The sequence below is a fragment of the Panthera pardus genome, unplaced genomic scaffold (genome assembly GCF_024362965.1).
Source record: "Panthera pardus isolate Hobbes unplaced genomic scaffold, ASM2436296v1 HiC_scaffold_1, whole genome shotgun sequence".
Classification (NCBI taxonomy): domain Eukaryota; kingdom Metazoa; phylum Chordata; class Mammalia; order Carnivora; family Felidae; genus Panthera; species Panthera pardus.
Genome location: NW_026526654.1, coordinates 63,874,295 through 63,899,073, shown reverse-complemented (window position 1 = coordinate 63,899,073; position 24,779 = coordinate 63,874,295). Strand labels below are relative to the sequence as shown.

General features: G+C 43.1%; 1 protein-coding gene across 12 annotated transcripts in view; it reads left to right on the top strand.

Annotated features, from left to right (window-relative positions):
• Positions 1–24,779, top strand: part of ENOX1 (ecto-NOX disulfide-thiol exchanger 1) — a 572,287-nt gene that overhangs the window by 459,671 nt on the left and 87,837 nt on the right. The window lies entirely within an intron of this gene.

Below are 24,779 nucleotides of genomic sequence, written 5' to 3'. Positions count from 1 at the left end.
TAAAATTTACTCAGTCTGCCCCCTCTCCACTTTATTAATTAGAAAATCATGATCTCACGGGCAAGTCAACAGCTAAAGGAGAGGTTAGCCTCCCACATGCCGTTGTGTTAGCGGTCGATCTACAGGAAATTATTTCTGTAACAAACAGAAGAAAATAAAGTCTTAACAGCCTCAGATCTAGCATACCATTTTTAGAAATGCCCTCAAGTTTAGCGAAGCAGTTTTACCCTTTCTTCTTTTAATCCCTTAAAGATATTCTCACCGACATTATAGTTTCTCTTACGTTCATGAAGAAAACATCATGGGCAGGGGTCCTAAGGCTGAAAACCCTTGGGTGACTTTGGTTGTTTCTGAGTCTACCCCTACATTACGTGTAAGTCACGATTTAATATTAGAGACTTCACACAAAAGGAAATAATAGTTTGTATCCATGGTAACACCGTACCCTTTACCTGATCTTAAGCTGGCAGTGAAGTTAACTTGTCTCTGCCACAAGAGTAGTGAGCTGGTTGGCTTTCATTTGTATTTTTAAGTATACAAGGAAAGAATGTACATATCGCAAACTCTCATTTATCTTCCAGTTACCCTGAATTTATCGAGGCAAAATTTACATATAATAAAAATACTCTCTTTAGGGCTACAGTTCTATGAGTTTTGACAAATCGATAGATACACTCATGTAACCAAGACCACAATCAATATAGGATTGTCCTGTCACCCTCCAGAAATTCCTTTGTGTCTCTTTTAGTCAACCCAACTCCGAGCAACCACAGATTTTTTTTTTCTACCCGTCATAGTTTTGCATTTTCCAGAGTGTCATATGAGTAGAATTACATAGAATGCAACCGTTGAGTCTGGCTTCTTTCAGTTAGCGTAATGAATTTGAGATTCCTCAAATTTGTTGCTGTATATATCAGGAGTTCATTCCTCTTTATGCTGGATAGTATCCCAATGTAAGGAAGAGCCATAATTTGTTCATTTGGTCACCAGCTAATGGACATTTGGGTGGTTTCCTCTTTGGGGCTAATATGAACAAATGTGCTGGCAACATTCACTTACAGACTTTTTGTTGGGACGTAAGTTTTCATTTCACTTGGGTAAAAACCTAGGACTAGGATTGCTAGTTCGTATGGTAAGTGTGTTTAACTAAGAAACTGCTGGAATGTTGCCCAAAGTGTCTATACCATCATGCATTCCCATGGGATACAAGAGAATTCCAGTTGTTTCGTGTCCTTGTCGGTCAGCACGTGATATGATCAGCCTGTTTTGTTTCACTTGTCTTTTTTTAGCCACTATATAGTAAGTGTAGAATGGCATCTCATTCTGGTTTTAATCACACTTGAATTTAAACAATACTTGTATTTTCGTTCATGAGGATAGGTCAATATGTCGTAATTTTAAATAACCAATTTAAAAATCAATTCCTTTCGAAGCCTTGTGTAAATCATATTGACAGGACTGCTAAATATTCACATAACAACAGGATCCCATTATAAGCTGCTGATCGTAAAACTGTGTGTGACTGATGATGATTATGTCAGAAGGGTCCCTCGTAAATACTTTGAGCCAATGCTTTTTAATAGTGTTAGCAAATGTCATCTGAAGACCAACTGCCTTTAGGCCAGTAAACCATTGGCCCATGTAGAGCAGTGGCTTTCTAACAGTCTTGGCTTGACATTAGTAAAGACCAAGGCTGGCTGTCTTGACAACTTTGAGCAAGACAGGACAAAATTTGGGACAAGAGGATTATCATGATCAACAGCATCTTAGAAATTAAGTAACAAGTGTTTTCCCCCCTGGGCTTAAAAGGGAACGTATGTATGGTTTTTCTGTATCTGTCTTACAAAACCTCACCAATCTAGACCAATCTTACAGAAGGAGACAGACAAATATAATACTGCTATTTCCCTAAAATATACAGCAACCCCAGCTAGTTTTGCCAAAGGTTGGTCAAGAGTTGGTCTTTGGGATAGATATTAAGAAAGAAATGAAAGTGTGTTGAAATGACATCAGCGAGTGTGTCTGACCACTTAAGCATCTCTTCTGAAATCTTCTCTAAAACTGTTCAATTGCTTAGTAAGTACTTTTTAGAAGAGATAATGAAAAGTGTGTGCTCATTTCCTCTCCCAAGTTCACATGCAGTGAAGTGTCACGTGTTCCTGTCAAAGCCAGGATGATCATCACGGCAGCAGGATTGTGCCGTAGGTGGTGTTTCTGACCATCAGAAATTTCAGGGAAGGACAGGTGAAGTGAGCTGTATCCAGGAAAATTTTAGACGCTTTAAAAAAATTTTTTTTCTGGAAAATAAAAACCCTGCCCCTTAAAAATTATAAGAATCCTCGAAACCCCATCAGGCCCATTGCTTCCAGTGAACTTCAAACGGTGTTTCTGTGAACAACTTGGGAGAGGTTCTATAGGTGAAGAACACAGACAGATGTAGCAGGACTTTGCAACAGGAGTTTCTCTGTTTCCTTGATAATTTTCCATTTCTGTTTTCTGTTTTTATTTTCTTTCTGAAATGCCCACCAGTCAGATAATGGACCTTCCTAGGCTCATGCTATGTGTGTATTATCGTTCTTCTCATGTTATCTGTTTAAACCGTGTCTTTTATCCTTTCCTCTGAAGTTTCTATTTGATCATCAGGTTATTTTATTTCCAAATGTTCTTTTTCTTCTTCGATTACTGTCTTTTCAGGCATTTTTTTTTTTTTTTTTTTTTTTTTGGTTTCAGTATCTTCTCAGATCTCTTTGAGAATACTAATTAGAATGCTTAAAATTCTTTTTGTTCCTGAGTCATTTCTATTTATTCCAGGATTGGGTGTTTGCTTTTGTGTCTCAATCTGTCTCTTGGCTGCTACAGGTTTCTTTTCGTGGGGTGATGTTCGCTGGGGTGCTTCTCTCTGGGAGGGAAGGGATTACTTCCCCAGGAGCTATGGGGGCGGGTCTGCTGGCTGCTGTGTCCAGCTCTCCTCCGCTCTCCTCCCAGGCCAAGTCTCCTCCCACACAGTGGTGCACTCACTGCTCACCACCAGGCTTCACTTTTGGGACAGTTGGGGATCCCACAGATGCCAGAATCTCCCATACATGAGAATTCCCTGGAACTCCCGTCCCATTCCCTTTGCTCTTTTAAGTTTATTCACTGACAGCCATCTTAATTGAGTTTCTGGAGGAAGAAAACCCAAAGAGCAGATAAACATGTACTGTGTCTGACATCTTGAACAAGAACGTGTTTCAGGGGCTTTTAACTTTAATCCAGTCCTCGAATGAATTCTTGATTAACGTGCGGGCCAGTGAAGGAGGCAGGAGAAGAGTGTTGCAAATGATTCTGGCTGTCCAGAAATCCATAGGGAAAGGAAGGACAGCAAGCACATTGTATAGACGTCTAAGAGGAAAGGACATGGGAACTGAAGGCAGCATGTTTTAGAGTAAAGACAGCTGCTTCAGGATTGGGAGGCAGATGCACAAATTAGAAGGGTTTTAGGGTGAAGGAAAGGAAGGCATGTAGTCAGGAGAAGGCAACATGAAGAGGCTGAAATCTGTAATAATGCTAGAGAAATGGTTAACTTTTTGTCCACTCTGCTTTGGTTGTTTGCCCTAGAAGAGTAGAAGAGGCAGGGAATTGTTGGGGGGGCGGGGAATGCTAATGGTGTGGAGGGGGCAAGCCTCAGCTCAAATGGATGCGCACAGAGTAGAGGAATAAAAGCTGTTCCAGGTGGAAGGTGGGAAGGATGTGCAGAGGTCATGGAAGACACAGTGGGGAGAACAGTTCTTCTAATGTAGTTACAAAAAAATAAGGAAAATGACACAAACATACACATAGAAGAATAAGAAAATGGAAAAAGACATTTTTCTAAAGGAAGAAATTCAACATTCTTATAAATGACAAATTACATTTTAAGAGCTTTTGTGAAATATTTAGGTAAATGAACTAAGGATCGATTAGTTTGGAATTTAAGTTGCAACGTATTGTGAGGATTTCCTTCTAAGTAGGGTTCATGAACCTCAAAAATGACAGTTAGAAGGAAGAAATCACACATACATCACGATCTGGTTGTGTACTCCTTCCGGAAGAAGCACGTAACAATATTATCATAATATCTTTAATATATGAAGCATCAGTACAGAAAATAATTCAGTATCACTGGACAGGGCAAGAAAATCGCATTATTTAAAAAAAAAAAAAGAAAAAAGAAAATCACATTATTACAGTGTAGAGAAAGAGGCTTTCTTTTAGACTTTCATGTGTAATTAGTAAAACCTTTAATCTTAAAAAGTTCAAAAAATATGTGTGTGCGTAAGTACACACACACACACACACACACACACACACACATCTGGAATCTATACAAGGTAAGGGCAGCAGAGACACAGCCTGTGTTTATTTGATTCTATTTCAACTTCCTAAACGACGTTTTTTTTTTTTTCTTTCTGAATAGAAAACAATTCATAAGACATGGCCCACATTCATATTAAAAGTCTTTCATCTCTGACTAGAATAAGAAAACTTAGGGGCACCTGGGTGACTCAGTTGGTTAAGCGTCCGACTTCGGCTCAGGTCATTGTCTCACGGTCTGTGGGTTCGAGCCCCGCTTCGGGCTCTGTGCTGACAGCTCAGAGCCTGGAGCCTGTTTCAGATTCTGTGTCTCCCTCTCACTCTGCCCCTCCCCTGCTCATGCTCTGTCTCTGTCTCTCTGACTCTCTCTCTCTCAAAAATAAGTAAAACATTAAAAAGAAGAGTAAACTTATGAAACATACACATCTCTCAGATGATGTGGCTTTACAAAGTTTTGAGGACCGGACATGATGGTTCACAACAGCCATATTTGGGGTCCATTATTGTCTTCCTTTCTTTTTACTTAACTATCCCAGAGTTTATAGTTTCATTTTGTACCCATTCCTCAGCCAGGTACCTTGGGGTGATGCATTGTAATAGCAGCCCGTGAGACACTGATGATAATCCTCATTCATAACTCACTGGCACCTTTCATTAGGCGGTTAAGTCATTTGGAGAGTTCCCGCTGGCAGCGTGTGTATTTTCTAACATTTGCAGGCCGTATCCTGGCACACCCGAAGAGGGTACGTATCCCACTTGGATGTGAGACTCCTGGAGTGTTTGTTAGGTACATTTGGAACCAGAAATAGAAACCGATTCTCCGATTCTTAGCCCAGCACTTTACATCACAAAGCCCTACCGGTTCGAAATGATCATACCTGACATGTGCACAGGGGTCTGGAAGTTTTAAAAGCACATTCCCGTTTGACTGGGGGCAAGATACAAAAATTAAAAGCAAAGATAAGGGAGAGGAAACCACCCCAAGTTTGTTTTTTGGGGGTTTTTTTGTTTTTTTGGTTTTTTTTTTTTTAGCAGTTTCATACAAGGTTGGGTCCCAGGGTATCTTGCTGTTTTCTTTGGACCGAGACCATAAGATAAGGAGATAAGCTAGCTGCCTGTATGCCAGCTGAGCCATGCCAAGCTCTTGCACCAGGAAATAAAAACACTGAACCAGCAGAAGGAAGAGCTGGCTCCAGCCTGACTCTTTTCTGTACAACTTTGCATCAGTCAGCCCCTCGGAACCTCGGGTTTTTCATGTGGACCGTGGGTGCTGCCACGGGTCTGTTGGAATAAAGTGAGATCATGTATGTGAACGCCTTTGGGACGGCTGTTTTACAAAGTGTGATCGCCCCATTTCTAGTGAAAATGTGAAGAATTGTAGGGGGTTAAGGGAAGACCCAGGATGTGCAGGGCACGTCTGGACACATCCGAGTTTCCTAACAGCAGGGTGGCCTTGCTCCCACACCCCTTCTCTGAGAGGGCCCCTCCCCACGGTTAATTCACCTCAGTATACTCAGTGCTCACAGTTCAGGAGCATTTGAATTGCGAGTGCTTATCTCAGTGTCTCAGGGAGGAAATTGAGACCTAGACATGTCAAGTGACTCGTCCAGAGTATAGCCTGTTCCTGGCAGAGTCAAAGTGCCAACCCAGGTCTTTCTGACCACAGCCCCCATGTTCGGTCTGTTACTCCAGAACCTTCTACAGTATATTCTAGAAGTGGTGCTCCAGAACTGCAGTCGTCAGGGTAGCCGAAGACCAGCGGGCTGTGCCCTTGCTGTGCTTGTTGATTGCTAGCGAAATTACTGGCAAGAACCCGCTGCCTGTTTTCTGACTCTGCCACAGCCCCTCACTTGGGCTTTGCATCAGCAGAGTAAGAGCTAGCAAAAAGAAAATAACGAACATGCGGCTGTTATTTCTTAAATTTGAACTGCAAAAATAAATCTCTTCACTTCGGGGAAGGGAAAAAGAAGCCCTAATAAAACTTAACTATGGGAGGCTTCATCTCATAATTAGTTATCCAGCTCTTCCATTAATTAATGTGATCATCAAATGCATCCTCATTAGTAATCATCCCTTCTAAAAATAATGAGGCTAGCAGAGAAATCGATGTAGGAGCCGGGGGTAGAAATAATGACATTGCCCTGCAGACCATTAAAATCGTTTGGCTTCTACCTTGTAACTGCTTTTCCCCAACATCTACAACGGGAGACACTGCATCTGCAGCCTTTCCCAGGATAAAGCAACTCCCCTTTTCCCAACACAGTCAGCTGCAGTCCTTGGATGACCTTTGAACGACCCTCCCTTCCACCACCTCTTTTGGAAATTGCCTCCTGACTTCAAGGCCATATCACATCAAAAGTGCCAGATTTATAGTGAAATGGATCTTTTCTTAAACGTAGTAAATCAAAATGGGCTTTTGCTGCAGACACATGCTGGCCTTTCGCTCTGTTTGACCGTTGTCGTCTCTCCCCACCAGCCACCGACGCTAAAATGAATCCTTGTGGTCTGGCCTTGACTTCTTTTCTCTGTAGTCCGCCAACACAAAGAAGCGGCCTCGTCCCCGTGGCGCCCCAAACCCGGGCCAGCACACCCTGCCGCCTGTATACAGCAGGTGACCCGCTCCCGGGCAGATTGGCGTAATTATCCGGCTCTCAAATTGGGCCCCACTGGGAGAGAGCCGTGCCCCAAGGCTTTCTCCATGCAGCTAGTTAGGAGAGGAAACATAAGGGCTGCAAGACCAGCCGATCTCCTCCTTGGAAATGAGCATGAGCCCAGTGGAGAGGAAAGGGGAGAACTGTAGTAGAAGCAACAATGTAACGTGCAAAGAAGCAAGGAGACTGAGTCAGAGGGAAAAATTCCTCTTTATCTGAGAGGAGAATAAAGAGCGAGGAAGACAAACATGGCGGGGGGCATTCCCATTTTTCTGGGTCTAGGTTTGTCATTTTCATTTTTGTTTTATTTTCCTTTTCCCAAAAGAATATACACTCAATGCAGAAAACTTGGAAACATAAAAGAAGCATCGACAGGAGACAGAAATCATTCCTAGTTTCACCACCTGGATACTGCCCTTTTTAACATTTACGTTTCTCCTATGTTCTTTCTCTCTAATGCATGCCCGTGCATGCACACGCATGCGCGCGCGCGCGCACACACACACACACACACACACACACACACACACACACAGTGTTAATCCTTTCCCAAAACTGACCGGCGGAATAGCCACATTCAGTCAGTCCGCATTTCTGGAATTGTAACCAAAGTGTGAAATTGGGAATTCAGTTCCAAGATGCTAGATGGTTAGTTAAAGACTATGTTTTCTCCTCTGTTTAACAAAGCACCCCGAATAGTCATCAAGGGAAACGTAAACAAAGTTAGTGCCCAATCTGGCCCTCGCTTTATAGACCACCCATTTCATTCAGTCGATCTCTGGAAAGACCCTGCCTCCTGAATTTCTTGTTTTGTGCACACTCCTCAGTTGGGTACTGATCTCCGTTTTAGTGCTTTCTGGGTGTCTCTGTGCCTGCCTCCTCTCTCTGTCTCTCTCTTCCTCCCTACCTCCATCTTTCTCTCTGTCTGTCTCTGTCACACACACACACACACACACACACACACACACACACACTTAGGAAACAGCCACGACACCTTTATTTTCTGGCGGTACTGGGAAGATAGAAAAGGAGAGTATATTCGAACTCGGCTGTAGGTCTCCGAGAAAGGGGTGCTACAGGTAGTGCTTGAGAGCAGAGTGACTTTTCAAAGCTTTATTATCACTTTCCTTCTCCTTCCTCCTGTTCTCTCAATTTATTCTGCCGTCCTCCCCCGTGCATACACGCTCCACCTTTCATGTCCTCCTCCACCACCGCCACCTTAATCCATCTTAAGCCAGGTATTACTCAGGTATTCTAGTCAGAGGAGTTCCATTAGCAAGCGCGGGGACTCTCACTCGCCGTATTAGAGGTGTGTGTTTTCACCCGTGATTTACATTCTTCCCTGAGTAAGTCCTTTCCTGAGCCGGTGCGTGACAGTCTGTGATCATTCAAACACAGAGGTTACTCTGCAGGTTTGTCCTTCACTAATTCTCTGGGCACCTTGTCTTCTTTCCTCCTGGGTGGGTATTTCGCCGCCCGTGGTTTGTAGTTCTTAAATTGTGCGACTCACAATTGATTTCGGGAAGGTTTTGGTAATGACCTCTAACTGTAAAGTCCATAAAAAAAAGCTATAGTGCTGAGTTTCTCTTTACAATATAATCTTCCCCCCAGTAATCCTCCCGTTTATCATGTGGGGGGAAGGGAAAGAGGGGGTTATAATGTAGTCTCACTACTCCACATCTGAGCATATGAGCTCAGATTGATTTCAGAGAAGCACCAGGTCACTGAAGGGCACTCCCAGGTCTCACCCTGCCCCTATAGGCCCTCGGGTCTTAGACGATTAGGCTGGTCTTTCCAGTCAGCTTTTCTGTCCAGCTGGTGACGGACCTGCTTCCTTTTAAGTCCACAGTCTGCTGGCCATTTCTCATGAAAAACCCATGCTTTGTTTTGTCTGTGGGGTCCACGCACAGTAAAACAGCAAGGTAGAATGAGATGATAATGGGAATTCTGCTTTACGTACAAAATCTGGACTGGATATGGGCTCGGTTTTACCAAGGTTGTTACAGCAAGACAACCACAAAATACAGAATATTAAAACCAGGAAGGGTGGGGCGCCTGGGTGGCTCAGTCGGTTGAGCATCCGACTTTGACTCAGATCATGATCTCACGGTTTGTGAGTTCAAGCCCCACGATGGGCTCTTTGCTGACAGCTCGGAGCTTGGAGCCTGCTTCAGATTCTGTGTCTCCCTCTCTCTGCCCCTTCCTCTCTCTATTTCTCTCTTTCTCTCTCTCAAAAAATAAACATTAAAAATTGAAAAAAAAAACAGGAAGGGCGTTAGCGAGCCCCTATTCCGGCATTACTTTCTGCTTGTAATCAAATGGAGAGGTCCAGTCACTGCGCTAAGCACCCCACCACCATTCTTTCACCTCTGCTGCCCCAGGCTCCCAGTTTCTGGTCCTCAGGTCCTCACTCCATCTCCCCCTACATCCCCGCATTCTGAGAAACTTGTCCTTTGCATTCCTTTGTACCCATCTCCCGTCCCCCTGAAAAGTGAGTTGAGGCACAGGGGTTATTTTCCCCCACCAGGTTAACTAAGTGTTCATTCCTTTTTTCTTCTGACATCGCAGTTGAAACTAATGTGAGCACCTAAGACCGGTCTCTCAGGGCTAACACAGTACTTCATATCCGACAACTATCTGAATAAATGAGTGAAGAAAAGAACAAATTGTTGGGTCACCGCGCACAATTTATTCTGTGACAGAAAACTCTCAGCCAGCTTCCCTGTGTCCTAATCTCTGCTGCTTTTCCCTACACATGCCCAAACAAGTAATAATCCTCTCTCCCTGACTGAATGGAACTGGCTTTCTGAGAAGTCTGTGTTGAAATAGAAGGCTTGATGGAGTCCTCCTGTCTTTAGAGGTCATGCATGCTCCCTGCTCCCTGATCTCTCGGGTCCCAGGGAACTTGTTGGCCCGTCATCTCCTCTAGTGCAGCCAGTGAGGCTCCCTCGGGGCTCCCAGAGAATGTCCGCTCGGGGAGTGAGCGCAGAGTTTCCATCCTGCTGACTGGGTGTGTGTGTGGTCACAAATGTTTCTGTGCACACCACACCCTTCTACCGCCAGAATGCTCTAATGGCTTTTAGTGGGCCCTAGGAAACGATATTCTTATTTATTCATTCCATGCTTATCAAGGAACCAGGGATCAGAAACCACAGGGAAGAGGCCTCCAAAGCAGGCAGTACAGTGCTTAAAATTGCCTTCTAATGGTTTTTCCTAATATTGAGAGTGACATTATGTGACAAATTGAGACTGAAAGGACAACAGGGAACATGCCCACCTCGCTCTTTAGTGGAAAGACCCTAAACTATGTCAGGAAATAAAGGACAATTTTCTAAGCAGCTCTGCCATTCCCTTCCTGCTGCTGTTCCTTCCAGTGTTGTAGTCTACCAAGACTTTCCGCGGAACTCAGCCCCCGTAAGTTTGATAGGACATAAATGGAAAACTGTGCCTTTCACATATACCTGGAACATGTACAAAAAATAATCTTATACTACATCTTTTTTTTTTTTTAATTTTTTTTTTAACGTTTATTTATTTTTGAGACAGAGAGAGACAGAGCATGAACAGGGGAGGGGCAGAGAGAGAGGGAGACACAGAATCCGAAACAGGCTCCAGGCTCTGAGCTGTCAGCACAGAGCCCGACGCGGGGCTCGAACTCACGGACCGTGAGATCATGACCTGAGCCGAAGTCGGACGCTTAACCGACCGAGCGACCCAGGTGCCCCTCTTACGCTACATCTTAAAGCAAATCTCTGCAAATTTCAAAGGAGCACTCTCGCATCTTGTGACCACAGCACAATTGTTAAGGAATCCATGTCACTAAAGATAACTAAAATAAGTCTTATGCATTTGGAAATTTCAAGGCACACATCTAAACCCACAAATCCAATGAAATCAGAAATGGAATTTTAAAATACCCACAAGTAATTGATAGTTAAATTACAACATAGCAATAACTTCTGGGATGCAGCTAAAACAGAACCTAGAGGAAACATTAAAATTTTTATTATTTTTTTGATGTGTATTTATTTTTGAGAGAGAGAGAGAGAGAGAGAGAGAGAGAGCATGAGAGGGGGGAGGGGCAGAGAGAGAGGGAGACAGAATCCGAAGCAGGCTCCAGGCTGTGAGCTCTCAGTACAGAGCCCAACGCGGGGCTCAGACCCATGAACAATGAGATCATGACCTGAGCTGAAGCGAGACACTTAACCGACTGAGCCACCCAGGAACCCGCACTTTAAATGTATGTTTTGACAAGAAAGAAAAGTAGAAACAGGAGTAAGCATCCAACTCTTACTAAAAAATATAAACACAAAGAAGGATGATAAAAATATAGAAATGACTAAAATAGCAAACAGCCATACAATAGAGAAGATCAACAAAGCTAAATGCTGTTTATTTGAAAAGACTAATAAAAATGGAAAATCTTTGGTAACAGTGATTGCAAAAAAAAAAAGAGAGAGAGAGAGAGAGAAGGACCAGATAAACAATACTAAAAATTAAAATGAGGTATAACTGCATATGTGGCAGATTAAAGAGATGTGAGAAGATCAGAAATGATAAAATTTTAAACTGAAGTGATATAAATTCCAGGAGGAAAAAAAAAACCTTATCAAAATTAAATCAGGGGAACAATGAAAGCCTGAACCTATCAGTAAAAATCATCAAAATCTTAGCATTAAAGCAACAGACCCGAAATGGCTTTAGGGTCAAGTTCTACCAAACACTCTCTTTTATAAACTTCTTCAGAAAATAGAAAAGAAGGAAACACATCGCAACTAATTCAGAAGGCAAAGGTACTTGATACCAAAAAGGGGCAAGGATGGTAAAAAAAAAAAAAAAAAAAAGAAGTTGGGGGGGAGGAGTTTATAAGTCAGTCTCACTTAGGAACATAGATTTAAAATTCTTTTTAAAAAGGTAACTTAATCTGTTTTTTTTTTTTAATTTTTAATTTTTAATTTTTTATTTTTTAATATATGAAATTTACTGTCAAATTGGTTTCCATACAACACCCAGTGCTCATCCCAAAAGGTGCCCTCCTCAATACCCATCACCCACCCTGCCCTCCCTCCCACCCCCCATCAACCCTCAGTTTGTTCTCAGTTTTTAACAGTCTCTTATGCTTTGGCTCTCTCCCACTCTAACCTCTTTTTTTTTTTTTTTTTTTTTCCTTCCCCTCCCCCATGGGTTTCTGTTACGTTTCTCAGGATCCACATAAGAGTGAAACCATATGGTATCTGTCTTTCTCTGTATGGCTTATTTCACTTAGCATCACACTCTCCAGTTCCATCCACGTTGCTACAAAAGGCCATATTTCATTTTTTCTCATTGCCACGTAGTATTCCATTGTGTATATAAACCACAATTTCTTTATCCATTCATCAGTTGATGGACATTTAGGCTCTTTCCATAATTTGGCTATTGTTGAGAGTGCTGATATAATTAATCTGGTATTTTATAAACCACCCTATTGGATTTATCCCAGGAATTCAAGGTTAGTTCAACATTACAGAAAGCCATTAACGCAACATATCCCATTAACAGGATTAAACTAGAATAATCAGTCTAATAGCTACAGAATATCCACCCGTGATTTACAACTAAAATAGCCAAAGGAAAAAGGAAGGTTTTAACAACTTGCATTAAAAGAGAATGTTCTTATCTGGTTGAGGATTATCCACAGTGAACTCAGTGGCAAAACAAGTGATTATTTTTTAACTCTCCCAGAGTAATCCTGACACGATCTTTTTTCATCTTGACAAAATTACTTGGACTAGAAAGGAACTGCTTTGTGTGACTTGCTTTCTATCATAATTTACATTTTCAAATTGTCGTCTGGAAGCAAAAATGGTTACTGCACAAAGTCTACCAGCAGACTCTAGAAATGGTTTCCCTATTCTTTCCTTTTGAAAAATTAAAAGCCATTAACACTAACCTGGGCATTATCCCATGTTTCTAGAATGCACACTTAACTAGCCATTTATCATGGATGATGATCTTTTCTGTGGCATCATTGTCAGGAGGGGTTGTCTAGCTGACTTCAGCAAAACCTGTGATTGAAATTGTCATTAAAGGTACATGGGTAGACTTCCTTCCACCCGTAATGTTAAAATGCATGCAGTCGCTGGTCTTGAATGAGGGGATTGCTAAGGCTGGAGAAACACTTCACAGGGTAGATTGATATTAAGTATAAAGCCACAGCTCTAATTTCTGTTAATTTTTATACCTTGGGAGCCTTTTTTGCTGTTATCATTCATGGCCATGCTGACACCATTTATTGTAAAGGGTCTCAGTAATTCCGGTCACTTCTTTAATGCTTCCTATATTTAATGTTTCCAGAGCAGAGAAGATTGGTTTAAAGTGGTAATTTTCTGTCTGCACTTTTGAGGTCCATGCAAGATGGCTGGTGCCGCATTTTATTTTACCAGATAGAATTCAGCCCAGGTATTAAGAGTAGGGGGCGTCCTTCACAGTGACAGTATTTGCTGAGGCTTTTTATTGTTGCTGCTGCTACTGTTGTTTTGCCCTTAAAGATGGTCTGCGGTTCAGAGACAGAGAAAACCTGAGATAGTCCAGGGGCTGAGTAGCTGTCACAGGGTCCACCTGCGGTGGTTAAAGCCCCTGAGGGAACCTGCTCTTCCCTGTGCCTGCAGCTGTCTACCTTGGGCTTGGCCCTGGAGTAGGGAACAGGGAAAACTTGGAGATCTCCGAAGGTTCTAGTTACAATGAGACTCCTATCACGTGGGCTTCCAGACCAGATTCAGTGTATTGAAATAACTTGGAGACTTTGGGGGGAGCAAGCCGCCTTCCCCCGCCTCACACCTCTTCTGTCATAGATGAATGTGCCTTTTTATTTGCAGATCTTGTCCCAGTGGCTTCTAAAGATCCCAAGTGCTAAGTTCAAGGGCTATCCCTCCTTCTCATCCTGCCCCTAGATGTCCTAGTCTCCTACTATAAAGAAATGATAACTTGTGTTAACAAGGAAGACATGGGAAAGTTGCAATCATTGAATTAGCTTCCCTCAAGTTCAGTGGTTAATCGGGTGGTAAGTCATAGAGGCGGTGAAGGCCTTCTAGACCCGCAGCAGAGAAAGTTTCCCATCCTTAGGCGTCTAGCGCTGATGCAGAGATAGAACTTGCGGCCATGTTCTCTCACTTCATTTTTCTGCAGAACGTGTTAGATCGTTACAACTTTCTCACCATTATGATTCAAGTTAAAGCTCTCAAGACCCCAACACACGTTCTTATCCCATAACCATTAAGTCCAAAGCTGCTTTCCTAAAACTGCCATGGAGGAGGTCAGTGACGATGGTAATACCTGATGTTAATGCATCTAGAATGAGCATGGCTTGGCTTCCCAGGAGCTAAACTCAATGAGGCCCAGATCACTTTGGATAAGCCACCTCCAAAGATGGGCACAGGACTTTGGTCAAAAGTCACCCATAAAGGGTTTTCTAGCCATAAGCTCTGACCATGACTCGGTTATAAACCCTGCAAAGAAGGAACAAATCTCTATTGGCCTTTAGAGCACGGTGCAAGACCCAGCTGTTCAATCAAGTTCTTGTTTGAAGTGAGTGGGCCAATCTGGCAGGAAAGCATGTTACTATTTTAAATTTCTACATTAACAGCTGTACATGTGCCCAGAGACTGGGGTGATGACCACCTCATATAACTGGAAAAAAAAAAAGTGATAGGCATAAATAAAATCCCAGCAAATTGGATTATCATTTGCAGTGGAATTGCCAGCAAAGGCGATGGAGAGAATATCACTGACATAGACTCCTACTTCAGCAAAGCATTTGATGCCTTCTCTTGTGAATTGCATGAATGGTGTTAATTCGAGTTGGCTGGCCCTGCAGTTTGAAAATTGGCTGAAGGTGGGTAACCAGCCTGGCCGGGGTGGGGCTGAACCACAGCCCTTTCTCTTAGAATACTAATCCCCAGAACGGACCGCCCAGTCCACTCACAGTAAGCTAAAAGTCACTTGACCTTGCTGGGTCTTAGCGTCTCCACTCTAGCAAAGAAGATAAGAATAGCACTTTGATTTAACTTGGCGCCCTTTGCCATTCAAGGAGCCTCACATACTTAATGGATGTTCTTTAGTTCCACAGTACCCCACTGGTGAGTATGGTTATCTTTAACATCTGAAGAAAGTGAAAACCAGAAAGCTGAAATGAGCCTGCAAATTACACTATGAAAAAAGAAAAATCATTTGAAGAAAGGAAAATAGGTTTTAGGGCCTGCCAAACCACTTTCGCTTCGGCTTTTCCTGTATTCAGTATGCAAGAAATTAATTGATGCATTGTTTTTCAAATGATAAATTATTCCTCATGACACAGTTGTGAGAGAAAAGAGGAGACCAGAAGCAGTAAAGTGTTTTGCAGGCCACACGGCAAGTCAGCAAGAAAGCTAACCATGCTAGCCTTTGAAATGCTAACTAGTGGCTTATTTTTTGCCTTTTCACCAGTATTTGGAAATATGCATGTTTGTTTTTCATACTAATGTTGCTTTATCAGGATATAAGGTATTATGACCAGTAACCTCTTTGGATTAGAAAACTAAAAAGTATCTTTTTAATACAAGTCCCTCCTAGGAGGATATCCAAGTGAAAGAAATGGTCTCTAAAACCACCTCTGATGAAACCTGTCCTTCCCACCACCCCCTCCCCCACCAAACCCAGCAGGCCAGGGTCATGATCTCCCTCTCCTGCCCAGGCGCTGGGCTGCCTGCTGGGGGGGGCTAGTGTAATTTGACACTCAGAGAAGATCCTTTCCTAAACATCCTCCTCTAAATGACAAAATTATTTTCAGTAATTATCATAACATAAAGTGAATAATAACAACCAGGAAGGAAACACAGACAGTGACATTCCTGTTGATTTTCACATATAATTATGCCTGTAAAAAAAAAAAAAAAAAAAAAAAAAAACCCAAAAATTAAAACAGTGCAGTGTAAGGGAAAAAAATCTAGTCAGTAGGTTGTTGGTTTGTTTTAATCTAACAGTTTGAACTTGGATTACGGTACAGACAATAGTATGTAAATAATCGTCCAGTAAATAAGTGAGTTTTAATAAAACCAAATGAAAAAGGTATAGTTCAGGAAACTATTAGTTGTACCGCTGATGTAATATTTTCTTTGTCCTTTAGTTATAAAGCAAACAATTGAAAAATAATGCATTTTAGGGCACGTGGGTGGCTCAGTTGGTTAAGCGTCCAACTCTTGATTTTGGCCCAGGTCATGATCTCACGATTCCTGAGATCAAGCCCCCCCTCCAGCTCTGTGTTTACAGTGGTGGGGCCTGCTTGGGATTGTCTCTCTCCCTCTCTCTCTGACCCTCCCCCACTCACACTCACATTCTCTCTCTCTCTCTTTCTCTCTCCTCTCTCAAAAATAAATGAAAAAAGAAATACAACAAAAAGAACGCGTTTCAATTTCTAAAACACTGAAAATTCAGTAAGATTACTTAACATAGGACCTAAAGGTTGCACTTTAGTGCAAAAATAAATACCACTCATGGTTCTCACCGTGTTTTACAGTTTACATTCTAAACATAAAAATTCTTTCCTGGATCCGGTACAAGGAACTGAAGTAGCTCAGGTCCTACCTGTTAGTCTTTGTAATAGTCTGTGCTACCTTTGTTGATTTCAGATCTACTGTATCAATGTAGGGATGCCTGTACCCCTAATGGGATTGGAGACACTGTGTCCAGAACAGGCTCAATAGATTCTAAAGCCAGTGTGTGCCGCAGAGACCCCGCTGTGAGGTGGGGGGAGGGTAGGGAGGGTTGGGAGTGGGAGCAGAAACTGGACATTTTCCAATTTAGACTCTGCACAGGGTACGTTTGTTAAAGGCTGAGTAGTGAAAATGTGCTCATTTGAAGATTTCATACATACTAAATCCTAACAATAACTGCAGCAATTTTAGGACAACAAAGGAGTTTTTGTCAGAAGGGAGTGTTTTATCATTGATTTTTATGTAGAATTGCTGGGCCACAGTGATAATAAATGGATGGACCTTTAGGTCGTTTTTTTATTGTTACATTTTGTACAGTTGCACCTGTTTATTTCCTGCACTGAGATACACGGCTCCCGGGGCTCGGCCCTTGATAGCCCCCTGCCGCCTGCAGACTTAGGCCCCCAAATCCGCATGTCTGTGTTTCCCTGTGTTTCCCCACCTCTTGGTCACTCTTGAAGCCTTAATATTTATCGCTCCTGCTTCCCTTTGGAAATTTTGCAAATTTCTCACGAATCTGTGGACTGTTCTCTTTCTCTACAGCAAGGGAAATCCCAGGATCATGGGTCAGCCCCTGGGAAGCCGGAAACACCCCTGCTCTCTGCGGTTGTGCACTTCCCCTGGTCTAGAGAATCCACGGCCTGTGCCCACGCCCTGCGAGATCTTGCTCAGATGTGTGCACACTGTGTGTCCTTCCATCAGACCCTTATTCACAGGTTCCAAGAAAGGCCCCCTTGCCAGAGCATCCTGGCCTGGGTGGGGCGGCAGGGCGCCTCATGCCTCAGGGTCTCAGGCATCCCCTGGAGGACCCAAACCCTTGAAAACACTTGCTTTCTCACCAGCCTCCCAGGAACGGCTCAGGCTTCCAGTGTACTGATGGTCACGAGCCTGGGGTGCATGGTCTTGACCTATGAGAGAGGGCAAGCCCAGTCGGGCCTGTTTGGGCTGTTTGGCTCTCTGGCTGACATTAGGATCTTGACAGCCAGGTCAGGGAATAGGGCAGCACTCCAGGCGTCTCTGGGCTGTAAATGACGCCTGATCCCATCACGAGCAAGAGATTGCCTTTCTGCCTAGCAATGAGAATGGCATTTAAAATTCAATATCAGAAAAGATATTGACGAGATTAAGGGCCTGAAGGAATTGATTTATGAGGAAAGACCCAAGGAATTAAATATGTATAGCCTGGTGTAATAGGATATTAGGCTCGGAGCACAATTTCATTTCTATGATCCAGTGTTCCTGTTATCAGTCATCTGAACGGTGGAGCTCTCTCTCCTGGAGATGTTTCTCCCCCAGGGGTCACCGTGCTGGAGGCAGAGTGGAAGGCACCGCGATTGATAAAACAGGCCACAGGCTTGGTTACCCTTGTCCCTTGCCGTAAATTGAAGACCAGTTTCATCCCCAGGTGGAGGCGGATGACATTTTAAACTAGAATAGATCTTGAGGAGTCTTACCACCTTGTGTGACAAGAAAATTCAGGCTAGTTCAATTCCATCTTTTTTTTTTTTTTCTTCCCAAGGAGAGAAGTGAAAGTTGTTGCTACCAGGTGGTAAATGACTGTCCTTCCCCTGAGCCAGCTTTCTCTCCTCTGTCAGGAACACTGTTAGATGTGTTTGCCTTTAGGCACAGCCTTGCTTTTTGCATTATGGTAATATGCACTTGATTTTCCCCATCTCAGACTTTCCCTAACAACCGGGGATTGGCCCGGGATTCACAGAGATGGATGCAAAGCAGGCCCAGGTGACTTCATCAGCAGGACCTAAGGCTGACATTCTGAAGTGGTTCTGCAATCCGTGAGAACCAAAACAGGATTGAGAGGGCGGAGGGTGGCAGACAGCCTCTCCGCTGCCGTCCAGCCCGCTGCTCCCATGCGGTGCAGTTAGTAAATTTCTATCTCCTTTGAAAAAAAAGAGAAGTTGGAGGGTTTGGAGAGTACCGGTGGGGGGGGGGGGGCGGGGAGGAGAACAGTATGCTGTGTTTGGGTAGCAGGAACTCACCAAGGAAGAAAGGATTAGTGCATGTATCCCGGCACCTTATGGCAGGACAAGGTGCCAGGGGTCTGGCAGAGCTGGCCGTAGGTGAGGTTCAGATTGCAGACTAAAATATACAGGGAAATCAGGTTGGAGGCAAGGGGCACTCACAGGGTGATGCTGGATACCCTCAGGCGTAGCCTAGATACGAAACCGGCTGCCCAGATTGGTCGGTCCAGACACAGTCGCATCTACCATGGCCTTTGGAAGTCCCTGGACTTCATTTCCTTAGGTGGTGTTTGACTGGCTTCAAAAGCACATCCCACTGAGTAGGGCATCTAATGTAGAGCAAAGTTATGGAGATGGAACAACATTTATTAAAACTCAGTCAAAAGAGCAAAACCACATTTAAATTTAAATCGATGACCCTCTGTGGGTTCAAATATCTCCAGCCTTTTATGCACGAATCTAACCTTCTGTAATCTGTTAGCCATATCAAAACTTTACCTTGGTAGCACAATTATAAAATTCAAGGAAAGAAGACAAAGAAGGGGCTACGGTTTTTAACGCAGAGTTCAATCCACTGCAGAGTTCACAGAAGTGCACACAAAAGCATGTCTGCCACCGGGCTTGCTTTTAAGTGGAAATGGCGAATGCCTAGGTAGAAGTCGTTGCTAGGAGGATTTTAAGTTTGGCATGTCCTGATTTCCATTTTAAACTGACAGTGCCGTGTGGTTGCCAGGGTAGGAACCACGGTTTAAAGCAGGAAAATTGAGACGTGCGAGTGGTAAGGTCTCTCCCAGACAGTGTGGCCCTGGATACATGGCTTAACCTTTGTGTGCCTACGACTCGCCCATCTGTAAAAATGGAGATGCGACCTCACTTATTCTGGGGCTCCAAATAACATTTGTAATGCTCTTTGAATTTGCCAGAGAGAAAGACCCATTACGCGCTGAAGTCTGCATCCCCAAAGAGCATTACAAATTATCCTATTAAATCAGTGGCCTGGAAATACCAAGATGTGTCAGGTGCGGCCTTTATTTACCTGTTATTGTCTGCCAGAGTGTTTGCACTTGATTGGCATATGGATAATTGTCTAATTGGAACACCCTCCATTGTAACCGCCAAAAATTGGAATAGTGCATCTGCTTAATATCATACTGTCCACTGTTGAATTAAAACTATGCTGTAGCTCAGCCAGTCCAACCGAGAGACTCTTCTGATTAAGTTCTAGCTGCCTGTGAACTTCTGTAATTGAGACACGTTAGTACTTGAACATCCTAACTAGAAAGGATATGATACGGTCTCATAAATTTCAAGTGAAAAAGAACCAGGAAGGCGGACTTAAATTATCTAGTTGTGGACCATCTCACCACTGCTTTGAATACATAAATATTAGGCTCACGAGTGTATGCTTTGTAAACAAAAGAAGGCATTCATCTTGAAGAATGCAGAAAACAGCCTAGGGATGTTGATTGTATTTTTCCTCCGGTGGTGGTTTTGTTCTGTTTCTGGTGGAACATGGGGAAGAAGTTATAAAATTATACATTCATTGAGTAGATTCCCTTAGCCTTTTAAGAAATAGTCCCCATTAGATTAAGAAGGCTATCTGGAACCACCAGAGTAATGAATCAAAATGTCTTAAAATGTCTTAAATGGAGCTGCTCTTTTCCTCTGAAAGTTCCATATATCCATATGTCTCCATATGTCTAGAATAATAAATCACACGGTGATAGATTCTCAGGTAGTTTTTGTTATTGTGGTTGTTTTGGTTTTTGTCCATGTGTGTGCAGTTTTTGGTTTTGTTTTGTTTTACTAGATCATGGTTTAATCCCATAGCAGTGGGGAAATCAGAGGAAGCATTCATTCATTTCTGTACTCATTCATTCATTCAGCACCTACACTATGTGTCAGGGACGACCTAACGACTGACCCTGCCATTGGTGGGTATAGTCTCGTTGAGATACCTATGACAGGTAATCTTTCGTATAAAATGCTTTGGGAGTGTAGCAGTTCGGACAATTAACTTTGCTCGGGTGATTGAAGGAGGTCTTTACTGCAAAAGAACCCAAGACACTGCATATGGTCCTGCAGCTTCTGCCCTGGATAAAGGCACCAGGCCAGATGGGCAAGTGGAAATTAAATCGAGCCCCCACATCACCACCAAACTATGTGCCCTAGTGAGGAGTCTTGTCTTCCTATTGGATGGGGCTGTTTTCTAGTGCATAAAGTCATCCTACGGGTGGTACTCATCGAAAAACATTCTTTTCGATGTTGGCCTAAAAATGAGTAGGAGCCTGCCAAGCAGAACTCTGGGTAATGATCTTGTCACAGAGACATGAAAGGACCTCACACATCCAGGGAAGGATGAGATCAGGGCTTTGGATTTTCTCCAGTAGAGTTTGGAGAACCAAAAGTATTTTTTAATTATATTATTGAAGTATAGTTGACACGCAATGTTACATTAATTTCAGGCATACAGCATTTTTTGGTGTTGAGTTGTGTAAGTTCTTTATATATGTCGGATGTTAACCCTTTGTCAAATATGTTATTTGCAAATATCTTCTCCCATTCAGTAGGTTGCTTTTTTGTTTTGTTAATGATCTCCTTCACTGTGCAAAAGTTTTTTATTTTGGTGTAGTCCCAATAGTTTATTTTTGTTTTTGTTTCTCTTGCCTTAGGAGACACATGTAGAAAAAAATACTGCTATGGCTGATGCCAGAGAAATTACTGCCTACCTTTCCTTCTAGGAGTTTTATGGTGTCAGGTCTCACATTTAGGTCTCTAATTCATTTTGGGTTTATTTTTGTGTGTGGTGTAAGAAAGTGGTCCAGTTTCATTCTTTTGCATGTAGCTGTCCAGTTTTCCCAACACCATTTATTGAAGAGACTGTCTTTTCGCATTGCATATTCTTGCCTCCTTTGTTGTAGATTAATTGGCCATATATATGACTATATATATATATATATATATACCTATATATACATATAGGTTTATTTCTGGGCTCTCTGTTCCGTTCCATTGATCTGTGTGTCTGTTTTTGTGTGTGTCTGTGCCAGTACCATTCTGTTTTGATGACTGTGGCTTTGTAGTATATCCTGAAATCTGGAATTGTGATACCTCCAGCTTTATTCTTATTTATCAAGATAGCTATGGCTTTTTGAGGTCTTTTGTGGTCCCATACAAATTTTAGTATTATTGTTCTAGTTCTCTGAAAAATGCTGAGCCAACCATATTTTTTAAGCATGGGAGCACTTTCATTTTTTAGGAGGTCACTTCTGTGAGGAGTACAGGGTGAATGACAAGGGGGACAAGCAGAGCCAGAGGAGAGGAGAGGGGCTGCCTTAACTACGACAGTGAGGCTGGGAGGGAGAAAAGGCAGAGGACCGGGCAGGGAGGTTCCCAAGGTGATAAAAGGGGAGGGGTGGACTTCCGGGTTTTGGGAATGAGGCACAGACTGTAGAGTCACCCTGGTAAGGCATAAGCACGTAAGATGTGGAGTTGAGGCCATGGGTGTGAACAGAGCACCTGGGGAAGGTACCGAGCAGGAGAAGAGAACCCGGCATGCTAGTCAGCCAGTAGAAAAGCATCAGTGATTCAGTGACGATAGTTTGAGTGGAATACTCTAGATGGAAGTCACAGTGTGGTAGAATGAGGTTTAAATGAGCATTAAAGGAAACAGTGGCATTTATTCCAGTTACACATTAGAATTCTCTGTTAAGGCATTTTTTTAAACGTATCATTGCCTAGATATTCTGAGTTAATTGGTCTTCTTGAGGGCCCAAGAATCAGTCCTATTTTGAAAAGTTCCCCATATTAAGAACGACTGCCCTTGAAGTGTAAATGGAAGCCTCAGCAGCCAGCAAGCATCTGATGAGAGGTTTAAAAATCACAAGGGGTGTAGAGAAGTACCCAAACGTATTTCCAGTGAATAACCTTTATATGATTAGACAGCAATTAGAACTATCTGACAAATAGTAGAAAACCAGGTGGGTAGTGCTAAGCGTTAGTGTGGCCGTGGGGCACGGGGACTCTCGTACCCCACTGGTGGGCGGGTGGACTGGCACAGACATTCGGCACAGCAGCTTGGGCAAACTGGCATCTTGGGTACACCCTAGGAAGCGGCATTTCCCCTGCTGAATGCCTAGGGAGTTCTGCCGCAGGTCCGTAAGCTACCATGCACCCGCATGTTCCACTGCAACCTTGTATAGAGTGAGGAGAGCTAGAGATAATCTGAGTGGCTTTCTCTGCGAGAGCGGATTAGGTATAACCGGGTGGATGTAGCTCAGAGATTGTTGTACAGCCATCAGGAGCAACAGATGAGATACACACATATTAACAGGAATGGGTCTTTAAAAAATAATCCCTAGTAAAAACGTAAATAACAAGAGATACGGCAACATCCCATAAGAATGCATGCTCAGGAAACAACAATATGTATTTTAGAAAAACACATTCAAACAAAGATGGAAACCATTGAAAGTGGTTGCCTACATATAAAGAGGAAGTGGGGATGAGAGAGAAAACATTTTATTTTTAAAAGTGTGATTCCACAGAGGGGAAAAGTACAGCCTGGGGAATAGAGTCAATAATAAAGTAATAATTTTGTGTGGTGACAGATGGTGACCACACTTATTGAGGTCAGCTCTGAGCAATGCACACATTTGTCAGATCACTATGTTGTATACCTAAAACTAATATACCATTGTAGGTCGGCTATACTTATATAATTAACATTTTGTATTTTTATTTATTTTTATTATTATTATTTCTTTGAGAAAGAGCGCATGTGAGCAAGGTCAGGGTAGATGAAGAGAGAGAGAGAATCTTAAGTAGGCTCCATAATGAAACCTTTTTGTAACCTGAAGTCTTCGTGGGGAGAAGAGTGTATTGGCAGCTTCTTCTGTGTTGTCCAAAGACCTTTGTGCAACTTCGTTTTCAACGGCTGCATAGTTTCCCTTGAACAGATGCACCATCACTAACGCAGCCGACACCCTTCCGCTGGACATGAGTTGTTTCTGAGCGTTGCTACCCCCAGTGTGGCAGGGAACAAACCTAAGCTACCTACTCTTGAAGACGATTTCCTGTCCTTCCTTTGGCTCATTTTTAAAGGAGGTTTAAGGATCGGATCTGAAACTTGTCTAATATGTAAAAATTCACCAGGCGTCATCGAAAGTCAGAACACCAGATCCCCCGAGAGCTGTTCTGGGGCCAGTCATGAATGACAATGAAGGAACAGAGTCACCCCCCAATGTTTGGAAGCAGTCATTTTAGGTACTTGTCACGGTGCCAGAGGACAATACGGGCTCCCCGGTTTCTGTGTTTCAATCAACTGATGCACAATTAAATCACACAAGGTGTTAAGGGAGCCGGTGTGGGACGTGTGTACTACCTCACGTGTCGTTATGATACGGGCTGGTGGTGAAATAGGGTTTTTAGAGTATTGCAAGGATATCGCCACTTACGCTAGGGGGCACGAAAGTCGGTTCCCGAATTTACATCCAGTGCCAAAGGAGGGAACAGGGCAAGCCAGCCCAAGGGAAAGCAGAGTGTGTTTTTCTGAGTGCTTCCTAGTCCCCAACACACCCCAAAACTAGGTTTTAAAGACTTAATTTAATCCTTCCAGTTGGTGGGTTTAAGCATCAGAAATCCAGCGCCAGTGTTTATTCAGGCCTTGATAGTTAAGAGCTGGCCAGCAGCCGCACAGCCGGCTTGTCAAGGCCCCAAAGAAGCAGCCTTGATGTTGGAGACAGCCACCTTCGTGGCAGGAATGCACTAACATTTCAGATCATTAGTGCGGCATTTGTTATGTTCGGTAGCAGAAAAAATGCTCCTCTGTCTTTCCCGACTGGTCCTTTGTTGTTAAGAAGCTTTGAGCAGACACAGCCATTGCTACGGCCTGTTTGGAAGCTCTTGAATGTATTTTGCAGCCCACGTATATAGTCACATACAGCCCTGTTCCAAAGAATTAGTGCCGGGCCGTACCGTGCTTTTGGCAGACAAGGTAAGCCTCAACATGAGTTACAGTTGATAGGGCGAGGAAGGCTCAAGGCAAGGCTTACAGAAATCCCTTCAGTGGCCCTGCTTAAAAATAGCAG